At 46.0% G+C, this 19,931-nt stretch overlaps 1 protein-coding gene across 3 annotated transcripts in view; it reads right to left on the bottom strand.

The window, feature by feature from the left end:
• Nucleotides 1–12,389, bottom strand: part of GCNT1 (glucosaminyl (N-acetyl) transferase 1) — a 62,700-nt gene extending 50,311 nt beyond the window's left edge. For 2 of the 3 annotated variants that reach the window (XM_082614954.1, XM_082614956.1), the window contains exons 1-2: nucleotides 12,296–12,389; nucleotides 11,359–11,478 (exon numbers count right to left, since the gene is read on the bottom strand). The gene's annotated coding sequence lies outside the window, so the exon portion shown is untranslated. Of the gene's footprint in view, nucleotides 1–11,358; nucleotides 11,479–11,633; nucleotides 11,667–12,295 lie in introns of all 3 variants that reach the window. The other variant, XM_082614955.1, reaches the window with a different exon arrangement.
• Nucleotides 12,390–19,931: the final 7,542 nt, after the last annotated feature.

Below are 19,931 nucleotides of genomic sequence, written 5' to 3'. Positions count from 1 at the left end.
TTACTAGGTTGTGTGGGTCAGGTGGATCCTGTGGTCCAATAAATTATGAGAAATGTGGTCAGAAACAAAGCTGGACAAGATGTTGTACTCCCGGGCTTCTTCCTTCTAATAGCTCTCAAGATGGTAATGCTCACCATGAATATTTAAAGACAGGTACAAGGGACATGGTGTTCAGAATTTCTCAAATTTGACCAAGAACACATTTTAGAGCAGCAGATTACAACCATAAGGAAAAAATCCAGCTAGTCCTAAGCCCCACTCTCCTCTTTAACTCACAAAGAAGCTGGGGCCCAGGGGCACAAATGACTTTTCCAAGGGTCAACTGTGAGTGTAAAGGCTGAGGGTTCACCCTGAACTTCACCCTGTCAGAATGTACGTTTTTACACTCTACTGCTTTGCGTCAACTCAATTTGGTGGGGGAGGGGAATGGGGCGAGGGAGATAGGAAGGGCCGGCCACAGGAACCCAAATGGGAAACCTGATTCCTGTGTGGTTAGTGGCCATCAAACATCGCTTCTTTTCTTCCATCCCCTTTCAATACAGGTCAAATTTCGTAACCAAAAAAAGAAAGAAAAAAAAATCTCTATATGAGTCAAACAAGAAATCTAGTGTATTATTTTCTTACACTTACACTTTATTTTTAACCTCCCTACCCCACCTCCCCAAAATGGTATTACTGAGCATGATCAATCTACCTTGTAAGGCCAACTTTTACCACGTTCCAAAATCACATCTACCATCAAGCACTGGTCCCTTTCCTAATGGGTCCAATTTAGCACAGAGACTAATCCTCAAAATAACGAGAAACATCTAAGGATGTTACAGAACCAAACTTGGGTCCACACATCTGTGCAGAGTAAAGCCAATCTACTGACACTGGGTTATGGTGAAGGAAAATGAAGCCTTTACTGTAAGGCGCCAGACAAGGAGTCCGGGGCTGCCAATGCTCAAAAAACCCCAAACTCCTCGACGGTTTTGGGGAAATAGGTTTTTTTAGGCAAACTTTGGTGGGGAGGTCTGCAGGGTGTGTGTCCTTCCTGATTGGTTGGTGGTGAGGCAACAGGGTGGTGTTCCAACAATCTCAATCATCAGCCTTCTGGTTCCAACCAGTCTGGGGCCCATGGGCCTGAAGTTACCACCCTCCACCTGGGTGGGGGGCCTTAGTTCCCATAAATGAAATCAGAGATCCCTTCAGGAGAAACCAGGGCCCTGACTGATGGCTGCACTATTTGTTCCTTGACTGCCTTTCCTTTGTTTCTGCATTCCCTCCCTCCTCTAAGTAGTAACTATTTGAATCTGACCTTTGGAACTCAGGGAAGGTCTAGGAGGCTAAAATCCTTTCCCTACAAGCAAGAAGTGGTGGGGCATGGAAAGCCTTTGTACTTGGGAGGGCTCCACAGGGTCCTGCTTGGTTTCATGGATACCAAACAAGGTGTTCAAAGGCACTCATTTTGATTTGTGCATGTGTTTGAAAATCTTGTTGTGTGTTTTTTTTTTCCTTTTTTGGCCGGGCTGTGGGGCATGCAGGATCTTAGTTCCCCGACCAGGGTTCCCCTGCATTGGGAACGTGGAGTCTTAACCACTGGACCGCCAGGGAAGTCCTGAAAATCTTGTATTTTTATAGCCATGCCTATTTTTTCAGGGAACTTGCTAGTTCTCTGATAAAAGGCAATCAACGCCATATTGTTAGGTTGACTATAGTGTACTGTTAAAATACTTCAGCAGAGCCAGTAAGATGTAAATGTGCTGGTTTTCATCTATACTTGGGAGCTAGAGAGGTCAAGAGCCCTAAACAGGAACACATTCCTGGGACAGCCGCACTCTAGTGGCAGCTACTACGAGTGCTTCAGGTATTTTCACTGCAAACCAGAGGTTTTGTTAATTAGCAGGAGTGTTAGAACTGGATCTTCCTGGGTGAAGCTAATGACTTTGATTAACATGGCATTTGAGAAAAGAGTGGACAAAGATGAGATCAGGATGCTCCGTCTATGTGGATGGATTAGGGATATTCTAGAGGCACGTCCTATGCTTACATCCAAAGGACACATAAGCCTGGCAAGTCGAATAGCCTGGGATGGTGCCCTGGGAGCATTCCTGGGTCCAGCTGCTGATTCCAGAAAATTCGTGATTACTTGACTGCAACATGATGGTCAGCTGAATCCTGCTGGAATGTCTGACACCCTGTGCCTCAAGTCAACCTTTTGCGGGAGAGGCAGTCAGAGCCCCAAGACAGGACACAGCTGACCTGGACTGGCTTTTTAATCTTCACCTGCCCAGAGAACTGCAGCCCTCCACCAATCTCTGCTTGCCAAAAATACCCAAACTGGCTTGTATGGGTGCACAGACAACAGCAATGATGTGGCTAATGAATGAAAGAAAGGGAAGCCACACGATTTAAAGCATTTACCTGTCCCAGAGCAAAGGGCTGACGACAAGATTTCTTGAAGTTCCATGGCTTTTTGTGCTTGTTTTTTAAAGTGTTCAAAGTGGCTTGTTTAAAGGAAGTTTAATGTACACAGTTCAAGGGAAACAAGACAGCATTCAATTCCTTCCAGAGTTTGAGCACTTATTTTTACTCTAATAGCAATTTTATTTTCCACTGAGTGAGCTACAGGAGCATATCATGGGGAAGAGGCAGTTTTAGATTAAAGTTTACAAGGAAAGCAAGTTTTCAGACTGTCCTGTGTATGTGTGTGTGTGTGTGTGTGGACAGACACAGCAGTTTGACTCAAAGTTTTTAATGATAAGCTGGCAAAATTTTTACTACAAACACTAAGAGTAAAAGCTTTAAGTACCTTCAATATATGTATATTTCTTTTAAAAATTACATGTACTACTGTACATATGTACCTTAAATGATGTGCATTACAAAACAAAAAGGTGGAGCAAGAGGAAATAAAACCTATTAGCTTAATCACTTAGGGCACAAAAGTTCTTGCTCACTACAATTTTTTATTAATATTTGTAATGAAAGCAATATATTAAATATGCTTCATTATTTTTGAAAACCCCCAATTACTCTGCGATCCAGTGCTTGAATGACTGCTTCCAAGCTCAGCGTACTGTAACATTTTGCTTTAATGGCTGTCTGGGGTGACAGGGATACACTGGAAAACAGCAGAACACACTTAGCTCTGCTTCCCAAATCTTGATACTTTTCTATTGACCAATTATAAAAAGCTCCTTGATGAGATTCAACTGGTAAAGTTTCAATCAGTCCTTCTTGCAAATTAGTCTCAGGTGTCACATTTTTATAAATTCAACAAATAGATTCAAAACTTACTGATATTCTTCACCTAAAACATTTTAACAGGTAGATAATTCTGTTTCCAAGTTTATAAAAGTTTTTTCTGGGACTTCCCTGGCAGTCCAGTGGTTGAGACTCCACGCTTCCACTGCAGGGGGCGCGGGTTCGATCCCTGGTCTGGGAACTAAGATCCCACATGCTGTGTGGTGTGGCCAAAAATGTAAAAATAAAAATAAGGGCTTCCCTGGTGGTGCGGTGGTTAAGAATCCACCTGCCAATGCAGGGGACACGGGTTCGAGCCCTGGTCCGGGAATATCCCACATGCGGCAGAGCAACTAAGCCCCTGCGAGCCACAGCGACTGAGCCCATGGGCCTAGAGCCCGTGCTCCGCAACAAAAGAAGCCACCGCAATGAGAAGCCCGTGCACCACAATGAAGAGTAGCCCCGCTCGCCGCAACTAGAGAAAGCCCATGTGCAGCGCAGCAACAAAGACCCAACTCAGCCAAAAATAAAAATTAAATAAATAAATAAATAAAATAAAAAGTTTTTTCTTTTGGGGAGAGTTTTGATAACTCACGAATCTACCATATTTCTTGGCAACATGTTCACATCCTAATGCAAACGTTTTCCAAATAGTTATTTCCAAATGCCTCTGTAGCATAAATTTCTTCTGAAAAGCAGTCACTCTCCCTCTCCTTGTGAGAATTTCACACTTACCTTGGATTGTTCCTGCTCTACAAAGTAGCTGTAACTACTGAGAGGCACAGCAAAACTGGGAACGGGCAGCAAATCTGGAAACCTTGACTTTTGTTAAAAAAAAAATGCAAACACCTGTAAACTCAACCGCTCTTAGGTGGGTGACGGGAAGAGAACCAGGGATGCTGAGTGGTGCGAAGATGGTCACGCTCCCTCCCCAGAGCATTATAAAGGATGGTAAAGCATCTACCACCTGAAGCTGCAATTCTCTCTCATGCCCTGACACACATCCAACGAGGCGAATGCTCAACTTCAACTCCCGTGGCTGAAAATCAAATCTCAGGACACCTATAACCAACTCACGGCTAAGTCTCAGTTCACCGTTTGAGAGATGATGTGATTTAAAGCCTTTGTATTGATAAAACAACTACATAACTCAATGATACCCTGTCAGTGGCAAATTGCAACACTTCACAATACGCTTAAGGGCGAGATGAGGCGGGCCCCACCTGGGCGAGGAACCCCAGCCTCCTCCTCCTCAGGAGATCACACGGCTCGCACAGGATAGCAGATCCAGAAGGCACCACTGGCAACACAGACTTTAACTAGTAAGACAGCTTGGTTTCCTTCTTAAATATTTACAAAATTATAAATAGAAGGTCTTATACTTTCCTTCAACACCCCGAGAGAATCGTCATTCGTCTCCTGCTTTGGATGCCAATCTATTTCGCTCACAATGGTCTCAACCTAATTGTTCATACACAATAGGCAAATACAGTAAATTCCAGGTAATAGGCTCCAGCTCAAGGGGGCAGAATGGCTTTAAACGGTCTGGTAGCTGAGGGAGTGGCTCTCAACCTTGGCTGTACACATGTTGGAACTACCGGGGAGCTTTCCAAGAATACCGATCCCCCTCCCTGAGATTCGATGGAACTGGTCTCGAGTTTGACGGGAGTGGCAGGAATTTTAACAGCTCCCAAGTGAGGGCTTCCCTGGTGGCGCAGTGGTTTAGAGTCTACCTGCCGATGCAGGGGACACAGGTTCGTGCCCCGGTCCAGGAAGATCCCACATGCCCCAGAGCGGCTGGGCCCGTGAGCCATGGCCACTGGGCCTGCACATCCGGAGCCTGTGCTCCGCAACGGGAGAGGCCACAGCAGTGAGAGGCCCGCGTACCGCAAAAAAAAAAAAAAAAGTAATAATAATAATAAAATAGAAGCTCCCAAGTGTTCCTAATGTATAGTCAACATTGAGAACTTGGACATGTAGCTGCGCATTGAGGAGGGAGCCTGGGAAGACCCTTTCCCTCCAGAAGCCACACCCCCACCCCAGGGGCCTTGATGTCCATCAAAATAAGCTCTCAGGTGAGCATTAATGCCTTTAGTCATCAAGTGTGAGGTGAAAGGTGGGAAATGATTTGAAGAAAAGGTAGTAAGAGGCTGTTTCAGGTACGTGGGGCTGAGCTGTTTTTTACAACACTTCTGACACCAAACGCGGGGTTGCTTCCTCCTGACACCCACCAATTCTGACACCAACTGGGTACTCAACCATTCAGTTCCATTCTGTCACGAACTAGCTGGAGTCAGCCCAGACCCCACAGATTAAGGGCTCAGTCCCACAAGACTGCCCGCACTTCAGTCATCAGCTGCAAACGGGGTGCCCAGGCAAATTATAAATTTGGGGGTTCCGTGAATTCAGCGTTTCTCATGACACCCCAACCCCAGGTTCAAAAATTTGCTAGCACAGCTAGGATTCCAGAAAAAACTTTACTTACTACTACAGTTTATTAGAAAGCATACAACTCAGGAACAGCCAAAAGGAAGAGATACATAGGGCAAGGTATGGGGGGACGGGCGCCGAGCTTCCTGGCTACTCCTCCCAGCAGGCTGCCCCTGCTCAGCACCTTGACGTGTGCAGCAACCCAGAAGCTCTCCAACTGGTGTTGTTCAAGTGGTTTTTTGGGTTTTTTTTTTTTTGCGGTACGCAGGCTTCTCACTGCTGTGGCCTCTCCCATTGCGGAGCACAGGCTCCGGACGCGCAGGCTCAGCGGCCATGGCTCACAGGCCCAGCCGCTCCGCGGCATGTGGGATCCTCCCGGACCAGGGCACGAACCCGCGTCCCCTGCATCGGCAGGCGGACTCTCAACCAGTGCGCCACCAGGGAAGCCCCTGTTCAAGTGTTTTTATAACCCAATCCCTAGCACCTCCTCCCCTTCCCAGAGGTCACCGTGTGGGGCTGAAAAGTTCCAACCCTCTTAATTACTTGGTCTTTCTAGTGACCAGTCTCATCCTGAGGCTACCTAGGGTCCCTTCTCACTCCCACATCCCTCAGCCTCTCCCATCTCTACTAGAAACTTCCCAACAGCATTAGAATACATTCAAGTTTCTTCTATCTCGATTTGAAAAAACAAGCCAAAAACAAACAAGCAAAGAGTGGGCCACAGACCCCATATTTCCTCCCTACCCCGCAGGTGTACCTGGCTTCTCAGTCTTAACCAATTTCTCCTCTTCATCTGAGTACAATGATCAAATTCTCCAGGACCAGCTCCCTCCCCTTCTCATTCTACACCCCTCTTTGGATGATCTTTTTTAAGCATCTCATGCTCTTACAGACTGAGCTAGCGGAGCACTGGAGGATCTTTTTCATATGCAATGATTAATTGCAATACCTCCCAAACATGTGATTTCCACCCCAGATCTCTTTCAGGAGTTCCCATTGCCTACTCCCTGACTCCACATGGACGTCTCACAAGCAAACAGATATGGATGGAATTACCTTCCCTCTCCCACCTTGTACAAACCCACTCCTCCTCTGGTGCCTTCAGCCATAAAGGGTTTCACCATCCTATCCCACTCAGGTATTTATGCCAAACTTTTAAATCATCCTTGATACCTTCCTCTCTATCAGCTATATCCAAATAGTCACTACCTTCTTACTGATTTTTAACTACTAACTTAATGTCTCTCTCCCTCTCCCTCCCTCGCCCCCCCTCTATCCCTGGGTGACTGAAAAGCCTTTGCACTATTGCACCCAATTCTCCCCCTCCCCAGGGTAGCCGCATATGACTGTACAGGCTGTGCCCACACAAAGTGACTGCCTTTAGGCCCGACCTAGTGGGACAAGCAGTACATCTTTTCTAATTGGTCCACCCAGACGGGAAGCCTTTTTCTGGTTTGCACAAAGGCACTGTATATGCCAACAGGGCTTACCCCTCCAAACACAGCAGTGACGATATCATTTTTTAAACCCAAATCTAATCATCTCATCTCCCACTTGAAAGCTTTCAATGAGGTCCCACCCCCTTTTTTTTTTTTTTTTTTTTTTTTTGCGGTACGCAGGCCTCTCACTATCGTGGCCTCTCCCGCTACAGAGCACAGGCTCCGGACGCGCAGGCTCAGCGGCCATGGCTCACAGGCCCAGCCGCTCTGCGGCATGTGGGATCTTCCCGGACCAGGGCACGAACCCGCATCCCCTGCATCGGCAGGCGGACTCTCAACCACTGCCGCCACCAGGGAAGCCCCACCCTACCTTTTCATTAAAGTCCGAAGTCCAAAAAATGACCCAAGAGGCCTCATCCCAAGCCACGTCCCTTCCTTGGTCTCAACCATTTCAGCCTGGAACTTTAAACCCTAATTCACCTGACTACTTCCTTCTCATTTTTAAGGCCTCATTTTAAATGTCTCTTTTTAGGTGGACCTACCTTGAGTAATCCCCTCCCCTAAACTAGGTTAGGTCCCCAGGTTAAATGTTCTCTGGACATCTGTGCTTTTCTGAAGTACCATTTATGACTGTGATTGCCTGTGTGACTACGTGCTAGTCAGCCCCCTGCCCCCCGACAACCAGCCACTAGACTAAATGGTTCATAACGGCAGGGACCCTCTATCCCATTCACAGTTGTAGCCCCAGAGCTGACAATGCCTGGCATCCAACAGGTGCTCAGTAAATAGTTGTTCAGTGAGTAAACAGGTGCAGGTACCCAGGCCCCTCACAAACTATCTGGCTCCCTCTTTAGCAAAAGAAAAATTAATCTTGGGAGGAAGTTCTTAGTAAATTTAGTGCACTGATTATCAAATACACATAGACTCCTGATTGGAAATATTTGGACAATCAAAGAATCAGAAATTCTGGGTGCTTCATGGCAGCAGGAACACTTCTCTGGATTTGCATTTGTGACCACAATCCTCTTTTGAGCTCTGGACGGAGTTTTACCAGGGCCAGTTTCCTGTGTGCTGTTGCACAGGACCCTGAGCTTTAACGCTCAGCTGTCTGTCGCCACCCTGAAATTCTTCATAATATTTAAACAAGGGGCCCCACAAATTACGTAGCCAGTCCTGAGTCTTACAAATTAGTCTGATTTCTCTAAGGATGCATCGTTTATAACCAGGGCAATGTTTTCAACCTCCCAAGGTCTAAAAATAGAGGATTATACTTGCAGGACATTTTTTCTTCTGATAAGCAATATCATATATTACTTAACGTTCTCTTTAATAAAATTAGGATATCTCAGAGCAGAAACACATGGTTGTCCTAGTTACTGCTGTTAGGCAAAAAATTTTAAATTTCTTTTAAAACTAAATTCTACTCTGAACATGATTTAGATTGAGTCTCTCTTTTAAAATTTTTGCTTAAAATTTTTTGTTTGTTGTTCTAAAATTAGGGATTGTGTCAGTTTTTTCAAATTAATAACCATGGTCCACTGATACTCCATCACCTTAAAAAAAACGGAAGGACAATGAGCACACTAAAAAGAGAAAAATGAAAACTGCTGTATAACTCCTTTTTAGCTTCCACATTTTAAACTTTAGAAATTTAACAGCTGCATCAAACACTTGAGATTTCTTTCGCAATAAAATCTGGCAGAATACACGTGGCCATTCACGAAGAACACTGGTTTAGTCATCTTTATTATAAAAATATTTTAAATGTCAGATGTTTAAACTTTACCAATAGCTTCTCTAGTCATTAGAAATTTAAAGTTAACTGTGTTTAGTATACAGTTTAGTTAATAAACATCTAGAGCATTTTAACTATTGGTGCATGTTTTTCTCAACTGGGTGACTGTTCCGCAGGGGCATTTGGCAATGTCTGGAGACATTTTTGGTTGCTATAACTAGACGGAGGGGGGACTTCCCTGGTGATCCAGTGGTTAAGACTCCGCCTTCCAATGCAGAGGACCCGGGTTTGATCCTTGGTTGGGGAACTAAGATCCCATGTGCCACGGGAGCAACTAAGCCCACACGCCGCAACTACTGAGCCCCTGTGCTCTAGAGCCAGAGCGCCAAAACTAGAGAGAAGCCCACACACCACAACAAAGAGCTCGCGTGCCACAACTAAGACCTGTCGCAGCCAAATTAATTAACTAATTAAAAAAAAAAAAAACCTAGATGGAGGGGACTGGTGGCATCCAGTGAGTCAAGCCAGGGACACTGCTACATATCTTACAATGCAGAAGACAATCCCAACAGGAAATTACCTGGCCAAAAATGTCAAAAGTACCGAAGTTGAGGAACTCTGGTCTACGCGTACATGCGTTTGCTACAGATAGGCAAAAGGACATATGACAACCTGAAGCCATGCCTCCTGTGTCAAAGCCACTGTGGTTAAAAGTACAGATGGGCCCCAGGAGAAAGACCAGATTTATAAGAATAGTCATTTGGGAACTCCCTTTTTAAGGCAGGGAGTAAGGCATCTGACATCCTGAGCTAGAACCATGAATAAACAGTAACAAAATTCCTTGGTTGGTCCAAAAAAGACTACTTTCCTCAATGCAGCTACACTAATGTACACTTCATAGAAAAGAGAAATTGAGATTCAGAAGAGATGATTTTCAATAGTATTAATTTGTTTCCTACCACCTCATTTCATGAAAAGTGTACAATATATATACATCATAGGTCAGAATTTTTCATTCACTTGAGAATGTGATCACCAGGTATAGCAGTTTCTAAGAGATTTGAAAACAGATGACGCAGCATGAACCAAATTTGATTTGATTTCTTGTGTTTTAAAAAAGAAAAAAGAAGAGCCAATATTTAAAATCCCTTTTTACATATTTTTTAATAAAGATTTTTCAGTTATTGGGTGGGGGAGCTCTGGTCACACTGGGCCAGAATTCCTGCACTGTTATAGGGAGGAAATGGCCAATACCCACCCAGGTGTTGGCAGGTCCTCTGCAGGTCACCTGGGACCAATCAAGGTCCATTTAGCTCTCCCCACACGTTACTTGTTTGGTGCCTGTAAATTTGTTGATTTCATTTTGTAGATAGTTGATAGTTCTCAGGAAAAACATTTTCCTTAGTGTTAAGCGACTAAATTGCAAATGGAAAAGAAGTAACTAGTGACTCGAAGCAGTCCTATAATTAATCAAGGATGAACTATAATTAATGAAGAATGGAATCCAGTACATACTCAGCGCCAAGGCTGAGAAGGCTCTTTCCAAGGCCAGGCTGGAGCAAAGGCAGAGGAGCTGACAGGAACCTTTATACTCTCACCATGAAACAGGGAAAACAAACAAACAAACAAATCTTCTTTCATCTATCAACAAAACTGAGTAAAAGTAAATTCGCCGTATATTACATTGTTTTTAAACACAGAGGAGTTAGCCATTTCTGAGAACTCAAAATCTTCCCAGAACTACCATCCTGAAGGCCTGCAAAAAATCCATTAAGCAACAGCAGAGAGCCACAGAGCGTGCATTTTCCTTCTTGCCCTAACTGAAATCTATTACCAAATCCTGTGGCAGCGTGGGGCGGGGGGGTGGCGCTTGTTTGGAACTGCCTGGATTCCTTGCAGGTAATTTACACTGATCTTTAATAACCATTCAGCCCTCCTCCTCCCCTTTATAAAACAAATCTGCCTTTCAGAACAGCTCTAAAAGGGGGGCAGAATGCCCCACAGGAGCACATATGTCCCTGACCGGATGCCTCACCTACCCCTCACCAAATGCAGACCATGCTTTCTCTGAACACTGTACATCTTCCCAATTTGCTTCTTGTCCTACTAATTCTAAAATGAAGACTCTCTTCTCTCTAAAAAGAAATAACAGGGCTTCCCTGGTGGCGCAGTGGTTGAGAATCTGCCTGCTAATGCAGGGGACACGGGTTCGAGCCTTGGTCTGGGAGGATCCCACATGCCACGGAGCAGCTGGGCCCGTGAGCCACAACTACTGAGCCTGCGCGTCTGGAGCCTGTGCTCTGCAACAAGAGGCCGCCATAGTGAGAGGCCTGCGCACCGCGATGAAGAGTGGCCCCCGCTTGCCACAACTAGAGAAAGCCCTCGCACAGAAACGAAGATGCAACACAGCAAAAATAAATAAATTAAATTAATAAACTCCTACCCCCAACATCTTCTTTAAAAAAAAAAAAAGAAAGAAATAACAAAGCCAAGGGTGTGCAGGATGCCAGGTGATACAAGACTCACCTCCAACCGGGCAGCCCTAAGGCCGAAGCTGGACCTACAAGTGACCTCATCCAACGGGAAAGATGAGAAGTGTGCAGCAGGCAGGGGTGCGTGTGTTTTGCTCGGCGTCCAGAGAAAGGGCTGCAAGGGGGGAAAAGAGCTGTGAGCGAGAGCTTCTTCCACCTTAAAAGCTAATAAACAAAAATTGGAAGTATTTAAATCAGAAATTGGGTGCCAACAACACAAAACCAAAAAGAAACCTAGGAAGGGAGTAGAATGAGTTTAAGAAGAATCACCTGTTTCATCACAGACTCAGCAGCGCGCGTTTTCTAGACTTGGCATGAAGGATAGAGAGAGAACAGGAAGATGGGGAGACGCGTGAGGGCTTCAGAGCCTTTGAGTAGCGTCTCTTTTCCAGTGGTTTGCCCCAGGGTGAGTCATTTATTATCCTGGCGTAGGTTTCTTTATCAGTAGAATGGGGGTAATAAATGCCTCTCCGCAGGGCTACAGATTAAATGAAGTTAAAGCCTCTGGCCCGAAGGGACAACAATGATTAACTGTTCGCTCCCTGACTATCCACGCCCGCAGCCGCCAACTCCGATTCCTAAGCTCCTACTCGCTACGTGGACCAGGGGGAAAGAGACCAGAAAAAGTGGCTTCCAGGTGACACTGGGCACCAGAGTTTTAGCCCCAGGCTCCCCTGACCGTACGGAAGAGTAGGGTCGAGGCAGGGCGCCCTGCACCATCCCCGGCCCCGGGCGCACAAGCTCGAAACCGACTCCCACCGCGCGTCCTCTTCCTCCTGCCCCGGCTACGCTTCCTCTTCCCCGGCGGAGCTGACCCGGCTCGGGGCAGCGGGGTCCTGGCTAAGAGCCTGCTCCCTCCCTTCAGCCCATACTTCCCCTTTCCTCCCCTGCAGCCAGGCAGCCGAGCAGGAACGGGGTAGGGAGTTAGTTACCAGCAGCGAGCGCCTGGTCCCGAGGACGCTGGAAGGTGCTTGGCCGCGCGGGTACTCTCCTCGCCTGACTTTACGCTGCGCTAAGCTGCGCTGGCGGCGCTGGAGGACCTCGCCGCCCGGCCTCGGGCCTCCCACCCGCGGGCCCGCGCGCCACGCCCCTCGGCCCGCCCCTCTAGGGCCCGCCCAGCGCATCCCCGCCTAGCCGGCCTCGCCGGCCTCACAGGCCTCGCTCGTCTCGCCCGCCTCGCCCACCTGTGCTCCTGCAGGCGCCGCGGGACACCAGGTAGAGGTCAGCACACCCTCAGGGCGTTTCCGTGGTCTGAGCGGAGGGCTGGACTCCACGTGCTTCCTCCCTCTGCTTCCTCAGGTTTGCCCGGGTTCTTAGTTGGGAGAACCGCGTAAGGACTGGGCACGTGAGTGAGGTCTTTTATACCCCCTTCCTCGGGGGCAGGAAACGCGGGAAGCGCTGTCTTCTCTGATTTTAAAAACAAAAATAGGTTTTATAACGAAAAAGAAAAAAATTAATGCCAAGGCTCTTTACATCATGTTAAAGTTTAGAGATGGGGCTTCCCTGGTGGCGCGGTGGGTGAGAGTCCGCCTGCCGATGCAGGGGACACGGGTACCTGCCCCCGTCCGGGAAGATCCCACATGCCGCGGAGGGGCTGGGCCCGTGAGCCATGGCTGCTGAGCCTGCGTGTCCGGAGCCTGGGCTCCGCAACGGGAGAGGCCACAACAGTGAGAGGCCCGCGTACCGCAAAAAAAAAAAAAAAAAAAAAAAAAAGTTTAGAGGTGACGGTGTAGTTTTTTTTCCCCTGATGAACTTTGCTTACTAAATTTAGCATTTTAGAAAACTCATGACATTCGTGTGTATTTTGACATGAAAACTGAAATTGAATTGTGGAACCATCCTCAATGCTATGCAAAGTAGAAAGCACTTCTCTCCTGCCCTCACTGCCCGCCCGTAGCACTGTGTCAATTATAAAAGTCTGCACAATCTACCCTTCAGCAAGAGGAATATTGTGTACGTGTTTTCTTCCGTTGAATTTTTAACTCCTGGAGTGCAGAACAGGTTCTTACCTATCTTCGTATCACTTATTCATTCAACACATATGTACTGAAAAAATGAAGGAGCTAACTGAATACACAGTCACTTCCCTGCCCACAGGGCCCTGCTGGAGCTGTAGGGTAAAGCTGAGACCTTGTTAGTGGATGGGCTTCCCTGTCACAGGAGGCTTGCCTGGTGTCCACCATTCTAAGGAAAGGAGGTCATTGCTCAGGGGGACACGCGTGAACACAGAGAGCAGGGCCGGGAAGCACTGAGTATCTGAGGCTCATCTTCTTGGGCTTTGGTCTTGATAAGATTAGATGCCCTAGGTACAGGGTTAGCTGTATAGACATGTCCACACAAAGCAGAGGCTGACAGTGCCCAGTAAGTGGAGCATAAATTAGCCACATTGCACAGCACACAGGTTTCAAGTTAACCCACGTGTCTCTTTTATGAACACCTGGCCTTTTCTCTTCTAGACTTTGGAATATTCTGGGAGGAGTGCTCTGGACTCAACTCCTCCCCACCCCTGTGCCAGAGTGTTGCTGAGCGAACCAGGACCCTGCAGGCCAGCTGTACTGACAATGGCGGAGTCACTAGTGAAATATTCCTGGGGGAAGGTAAATCTTGCCTCTTCCCTGAGGAGATTCCTCCTCCAGTGTAATCTTGGAGCATCTTGCTTTCGTCTTTTTTGTGTGTGTGTGTGGTACTCAGGCCTCTCACTGTTGTGGCCTCTCCCGTTGCGGAGCACAGGCTCCGGACGCGCAGGCTCAGCGGCCATGGCTCACGGGCCCAGCCGCTCCGCGGCATGTGGGATCTTCCCGGACCGGGGCACGAACCCGTGTCCCCTGCATCGGCAGGCGGACTCCCAACCACTGCGCCACCAGGGAAGCCCCATGAACCTCTTTTAAGTGTGGTTTATATTTTTATCATGGAAACAAAAAGTATGAACCCAAAATATCTTCTGCAAATATACACAGAATTTACATTTTGGTCAGAACTAGAAAAAAAGTAATTGCAATTTTTTTTTCAATCTATTGCTAATCCAGATGACCTTTTTTACTAAAGGACAGAATTATATTTTTTAATTCCTTAAGTAAAGCCATTGTGAAGTCAATTATGCTAAAACCTTAATACAGCATTATGAAATTAAATTCATAAGTTTTATTAATTCACTGTTTGAAACTCAGCCTGTCACTCCTTTCCACTGGACTAAACATGTTTCCTCCATCCTCACTTGACCAGTTTTTTTCTTACTGTGCTTACATCAAGAATATTTTAAGTTTGTTTTAATTGTCAATACTTAGTATTCCTATTTAGGGGAGCAGAATATGCCACCCCAAAATATGCCTCTTGAGCACAAGGATCATTTTAAACTGGTTATTTTTAAGAAACTGAGACACAAGAGAAGCTCTGGAAACTAAGTACTGTAAAAGTTACCCTTTTGTAAAGATATTTTTATATATAAGGGAAATCACCCTTTGTGAGGGTATCTCCCTCCCTCTACCAGGAAGAGGGGGGAAGACCAAACCTCTAAAACTCTTACCAATGCAGCACAATGTTCCTTTTGTTTACTGTGTGTTTTTGTGTTCTTGTTGTTGTTTTTTGATAACTGCTCAAAGTGACTGTCCCCCTACTCCACCCATATTCTTTTGTCTTTAGCTAAAGATATTTAAGCTATTTAAGGTGAGGACTTGCACCAGTTGGGAAAATGACTCAATTTTACTGGGCCTTTCCCATGTATACGTGTTATAAACTTTTGTTTGTTTTTCTCCTGTTAATGTCTTGTGTCAATTAAATTATTATACCAGCCAAAGAACCTAGAAGGGGAGAAGGAAAAATTGTCCTCCCATATGCTTACAAGACTACTCTTTAATTTCTAAAGGCCTGATCAAATTTGCTTGCCCTTGAGTTATCTACTCATATCATTAAACATTTATATCTTAAAAAAAAGAGAAATAAAATGAGCAGATCTTTTAACCCAGCAATTCTACTCTTTGGCATAAACTCAACAGTTGTATTGTCTAATGTGGTAGCCACTAGCCACACGTGGCTACTGAGCCCATGAAATGTGTCTGGACTGCGTTGAAACGTGGTAAGCGTAAAATACACAATCAATTTTGAAGACTTAATATGGAAAAAAATGTTAATATCTAAATTTATTTTAAAATATTGATTATATGTCGAAATGATAATATTTTGGCTATATTATTTTAAATATTTTTTAAAATTTTAATTAGGAAAAAATGAAAGGTGAATAAAATTTGTCACTAGTATTACCTAACGGAACTTGGGTTCACTCACCCTCCACCCAGCAAAGCCAGTCTCCTGACAGCCGGTTGTGGTGAAGGAAAGTACAGCATTTATTGCAGTGTGCTAAGCAAGGAGAACTGGCAGCTCATGCTTGAAAGACCTGAAATCCCTGATGGCTTTCAGGAAAGGGTTTTTAAAGGCAACATTTGGGGTGAGGGCTGCAGATCCTGGACTTTTTTCTGATTGGTTGGTGGTGATGTTTCCAGCATCTTAATCAACCTGGCTCCAACCAGTCTGGGGTCTACTGTTTGTGGTCAGCATGTAGTCACCATTCTCCACCTGGGTGGGTGGGGTTCTTAGTTTCTGCAGAACAATTCAAAGATATATGCCAGATTGTTATGTATACCCCTCAAAGAGGAACTAGCGCTCTGTTTTCTTACTGAACTATTGTTTCTTGGCTGCTTTTCCTTTGTTTCTGCATTCCCTCACTCCCCTAATTGGTAACTGCTTGAGTCTGCTCTTTGGAACTCAGGAGGCCTAGGAGCATTTTTCTACAAACAAGAAATGTTAACGCAAGTCGTGAGCCCTACACACAGTGAAGCTAAACAAACTGAAACGTCAGAGTTTGGAGCAGAGAAAGGTTTATTGCAAGGCCATGCAAAGAGACGAGGTGGCTCACACCCTGAAAAATTTTGAGCCCCCCGAAGAGTTTTGGCAAAGCATTTTTAAAGGCCAGGAGAAGGGGGATCGCAGGGTACGTGATCCGCTTGTGCACAGTTCTCTGATTGGCTGATGGTAAGGCAGCAGGGTAGCGCCACAGGGGTTAACCTCAGTCCTTAGGGTCCAGGAGGCCTGGGCTGTGTGCTCATGGTCAGCAAGTAGTTCTTACATTTGCAGGCGGCTGGGCTCACATCTGCAAAACAACTCAGGAAATTTGCATCAAATACTATTATCTAGGTACTTCAGAGTGGAGCTAAAGCAGAGGATATGGGGGAAGGCCTGTCCCGGGAAGGCCCCATAGGGTCCTGCTCAGTTACAGAAACGGGCCACAGAGAGGCTTTTGTACCTGGGAAGGCCCCGCAGGGTCCTGCTCGGTTTCAATCTCCCCTTTTCTTTGATACGCCTAAATCTTGAGGGGAACAGGGGCAGGACAATAAAGAGAACAAAGTTTTGGATAGAGAGGTTAATCATAAACTTGGCAAAAGGAGCTCACTTTTACGTGGCTCGGTTTCACTAGCATAATAATTGGAATTTTGAATATATGTGGCAAAGCGATGCTAATTCTGTTCCCTAACACAATTTGTATAGCTTGTTCAGTTATATTATAAACATTGCTGGATTTATCTGATCATCTGACTTTAATGTGTAATATTATTTTGATAGGGAAATTAATTTCAAGATCCAGACAATGAATTTGTAAATTAACCTTTAGAATATATCTTTTTTGTCAGTTGTGTGTGGCATGTATCCCATGAATATAATCCACTTATTTTTTTTTTTTATAAATTGATTTACTTATTTGTTTATTTATTTTTGGCTGCGTTGGGTCTTCGTTGCTGTGCACGGACTTTCTCTAGTTGCAGCGGGTGAGGTCTACTCTTCGTTGTGGTGCCCAGGCTTCTCATTGCGGTGGCTTCTCTTCTTGCGGAGCACAGGCTCTAGGCGCGCGGGCTTCAGTAGTTGTGGTGCACGGGCTTAGTTGCTCGGCGGCATGTGGGATCCATGTGGGATCTTCCCGGATCAGGGATCAAACCTGCGTCCCCCGCATTGGCAGGTGGATTCTTAACCACTGTGCCACCAGGGAAGCCCAATCCACCTATTTTTAATTACCACAATAACATATAATCCATCATAAATTTACACAAGAGTGGTTCAGAAGGTATTTCTGGATGTCTTAGGGGTGTATCTGTCAGAGTCCGGGCAGAAAGCAAAGATCATAGCAGTTATTTTTATAGAGAATTTAAGGAATTGGTTGACCAGGTAAGGAGGATTGAAAAGGCACAAAGAGAAACATTGCAGTAGCAAAGAGATGCCCAGTGTGGGAAGCAGGTGCCACTGGTAGAGCTGGAGAGACAAGTGTGGGGTTATCAGAAGCTAAGAGCTGGGAGGAGGCCCCTGGGCAGCTGGGACTCGGACCTCGGAGGTTGGAGAAGGCGAGCACCCAGCTGGTGGTGTTATTTCTGAAGGTAAGTGTTGAGGCTCGAAAAGAGGGTAGATTAAAAACTGGAAATTGGGGGCTTCCCTGGTGGTGCAGTGGTTGGGAGTCCGCCTGCCGATGCAGGGGACACGGGTTCATGCCCCGATCTGGGAAGATCCCACATGCCGCGGAGCGGCTGGGCCCGTGAGCCATGGCCGCTGGGCCTGCGTGTCCGGAGCCTGTGCTCTGCAATGGGAGAGGCCACAGCAGTGAGAGGCCCGCGTACCGCAAAAAAAAAAACAACTGGAAATTGGAACCAACTGCTTCAGCCAGGGGAAAGAGCCACTGCTTGGTGACACTGATGGGAATGATTATCTGAACTGTTTGTCCCCACAGACCGAATCTCAAGGAGCAAATCCCTTCTCCCTCCACCAGCTCTCAGCTCTCCTCAAGCCCCCTATTGGCAAAACCTTACCGGAAACCTGGTTGGCTGTGCCACACCTGCAGCATCACAGAACAGAGCACAGAAGAATGGGCTTGAGCCACAAGATACACCTGAATAACCAGCATGAGGAGTAAACTCATAATTACGAGTATCAACTAATCTAATATTATAAATTCAGGGAAGTGCTGATAAACACAGCTTTTATAGTGATGACACTTGTAATACATTTTTTTAAATATAATAAAACTGTGGTTAAAAGTACAACTCAAATAAGGAGACAATGTTGAACTCGACCCAAATCCTGTGGTCTCTAAAGACAGTGGTGGTTTAAAAAAAAAAAAAAAAAGAAAGAAAAACCCATCCCCACACCCTTTTGTGTTCCAGGAAACAGCTCACTGCAAAGAACCACCACCTTTCCTCAAGTGACTTAAATAAAAGTCACAGAGAACTCCCTTGATTACCTATGACAAGGCCACACACAGACCCTCCAAATTCCCTTCTTTGTCTCATAAATGATTAGCTGAACTGTTTGTCCATGCTGACCTATCTGTACAAAACGCCTGCTCACTTGACTTTATTTAGGCATTCTTCCTTCCCCAGGACTTTTATCGTTCATTTGCCCTCAGCCTAAGCTAGCATTGGGAGGCTAGCATTGGGAGAATAAACCCCTAATTTTCCCTACCAAGAAGCCCCTTTCTGGGAATTCCCTGGTGGTCCAGTGGTTAGGACTCCGCACTTCCACTGCAGGAGACAGGTTCCACCCTGTTGGGGAACTAAGATCCCTCATGCTGTCTGGCTGTGGGGGCGGGTGGGCGGGGCGAGGAGGGAGCTGGAAAAGCCCCTTCTCGGCTGATCTTAAGGAAAACCTTTCCTGATCAATTGTCCGGTCAAGCCAGCTGCTCATCTCACTCCCTGATACCCATTCTTTCTAGCCCTTTTCTGCCTGATCTTTCAAAAGCTTGCGGATCTTACAAATGGAGCAGTCTCCATTTCGATCGCCCCTCCCCCTAGTGCAATAAGCCCGTTCCCCGAATTGCAATAATCCTTTTGAATGAAGTCTCTTCTTACCAAATCTGGATTTGATTTTTGTTTGACAGTTTTTCTGGTGCTGTGACTTGGCTGAAGACTGGACCTCACCTACGGACCTCTACCATCCCTACACTGGTAACAGTTCAGCGCTCTGAGGAAACTTTGGTGAGTTCAGGTCTTGAACCAGTGTTCCCAACGTCTTGTTTGTTGAAGAATCACAGTAAAGAGTTACTTTTATTCTTTCCAACAAAGAGAGAATCTTTGCATGTCATTGTGGCACGAATTCAGTTTAATATCTTCAAAAAATGGCAAACTTTACCCAAAGCAATTTAGAACTTCAGAGGCTTCTTTGGGAAGCTTGGGATCTCCCCACACTGGCTCATGTAGGACCTCTCCCTTCCCATCATCCCCCACTCCTTTTTATCATCTGAACCTTCTCTTCCGCTGCCCTGAATCCTTTGATCTGTCCCCCTTCAACTCCCTTATCTTGTCGCACCCCACCCACCCTGTCAGACCCCTCCCTGTGCACCCTAGCTCCTAGTCCCTTGAGATTTGGGTCCCTTCTGTTCTGCTTACCTCCTCTTCACTCCATTGGTGAAGAAAGGATCTCGTGCTCTAAAGAGAATGAGATAGTCAAAGACACAACACCTGATACTAGACAGATGAGACTGATAGCAGTTTATTATAGTCACATAGGCTCAGCCTGGGGGAGGAGAGCGCTCCCTGT

The sequence above is a fragment of the Mesoplodon mirus genome (assembly GCF_964341445.2).
Source record: "Mesoplodon mirus genome assembly, chromosome: 1".
NCBI lineage: Eukaryota > Metazoa > Chordata > Mammalia > Artiodactyla > Ziphiidae > Mesoplodon > Mesoplodon mirus.
This window is presented reverse-complemented; position numbering and strand designations above follow the sequence as displayed.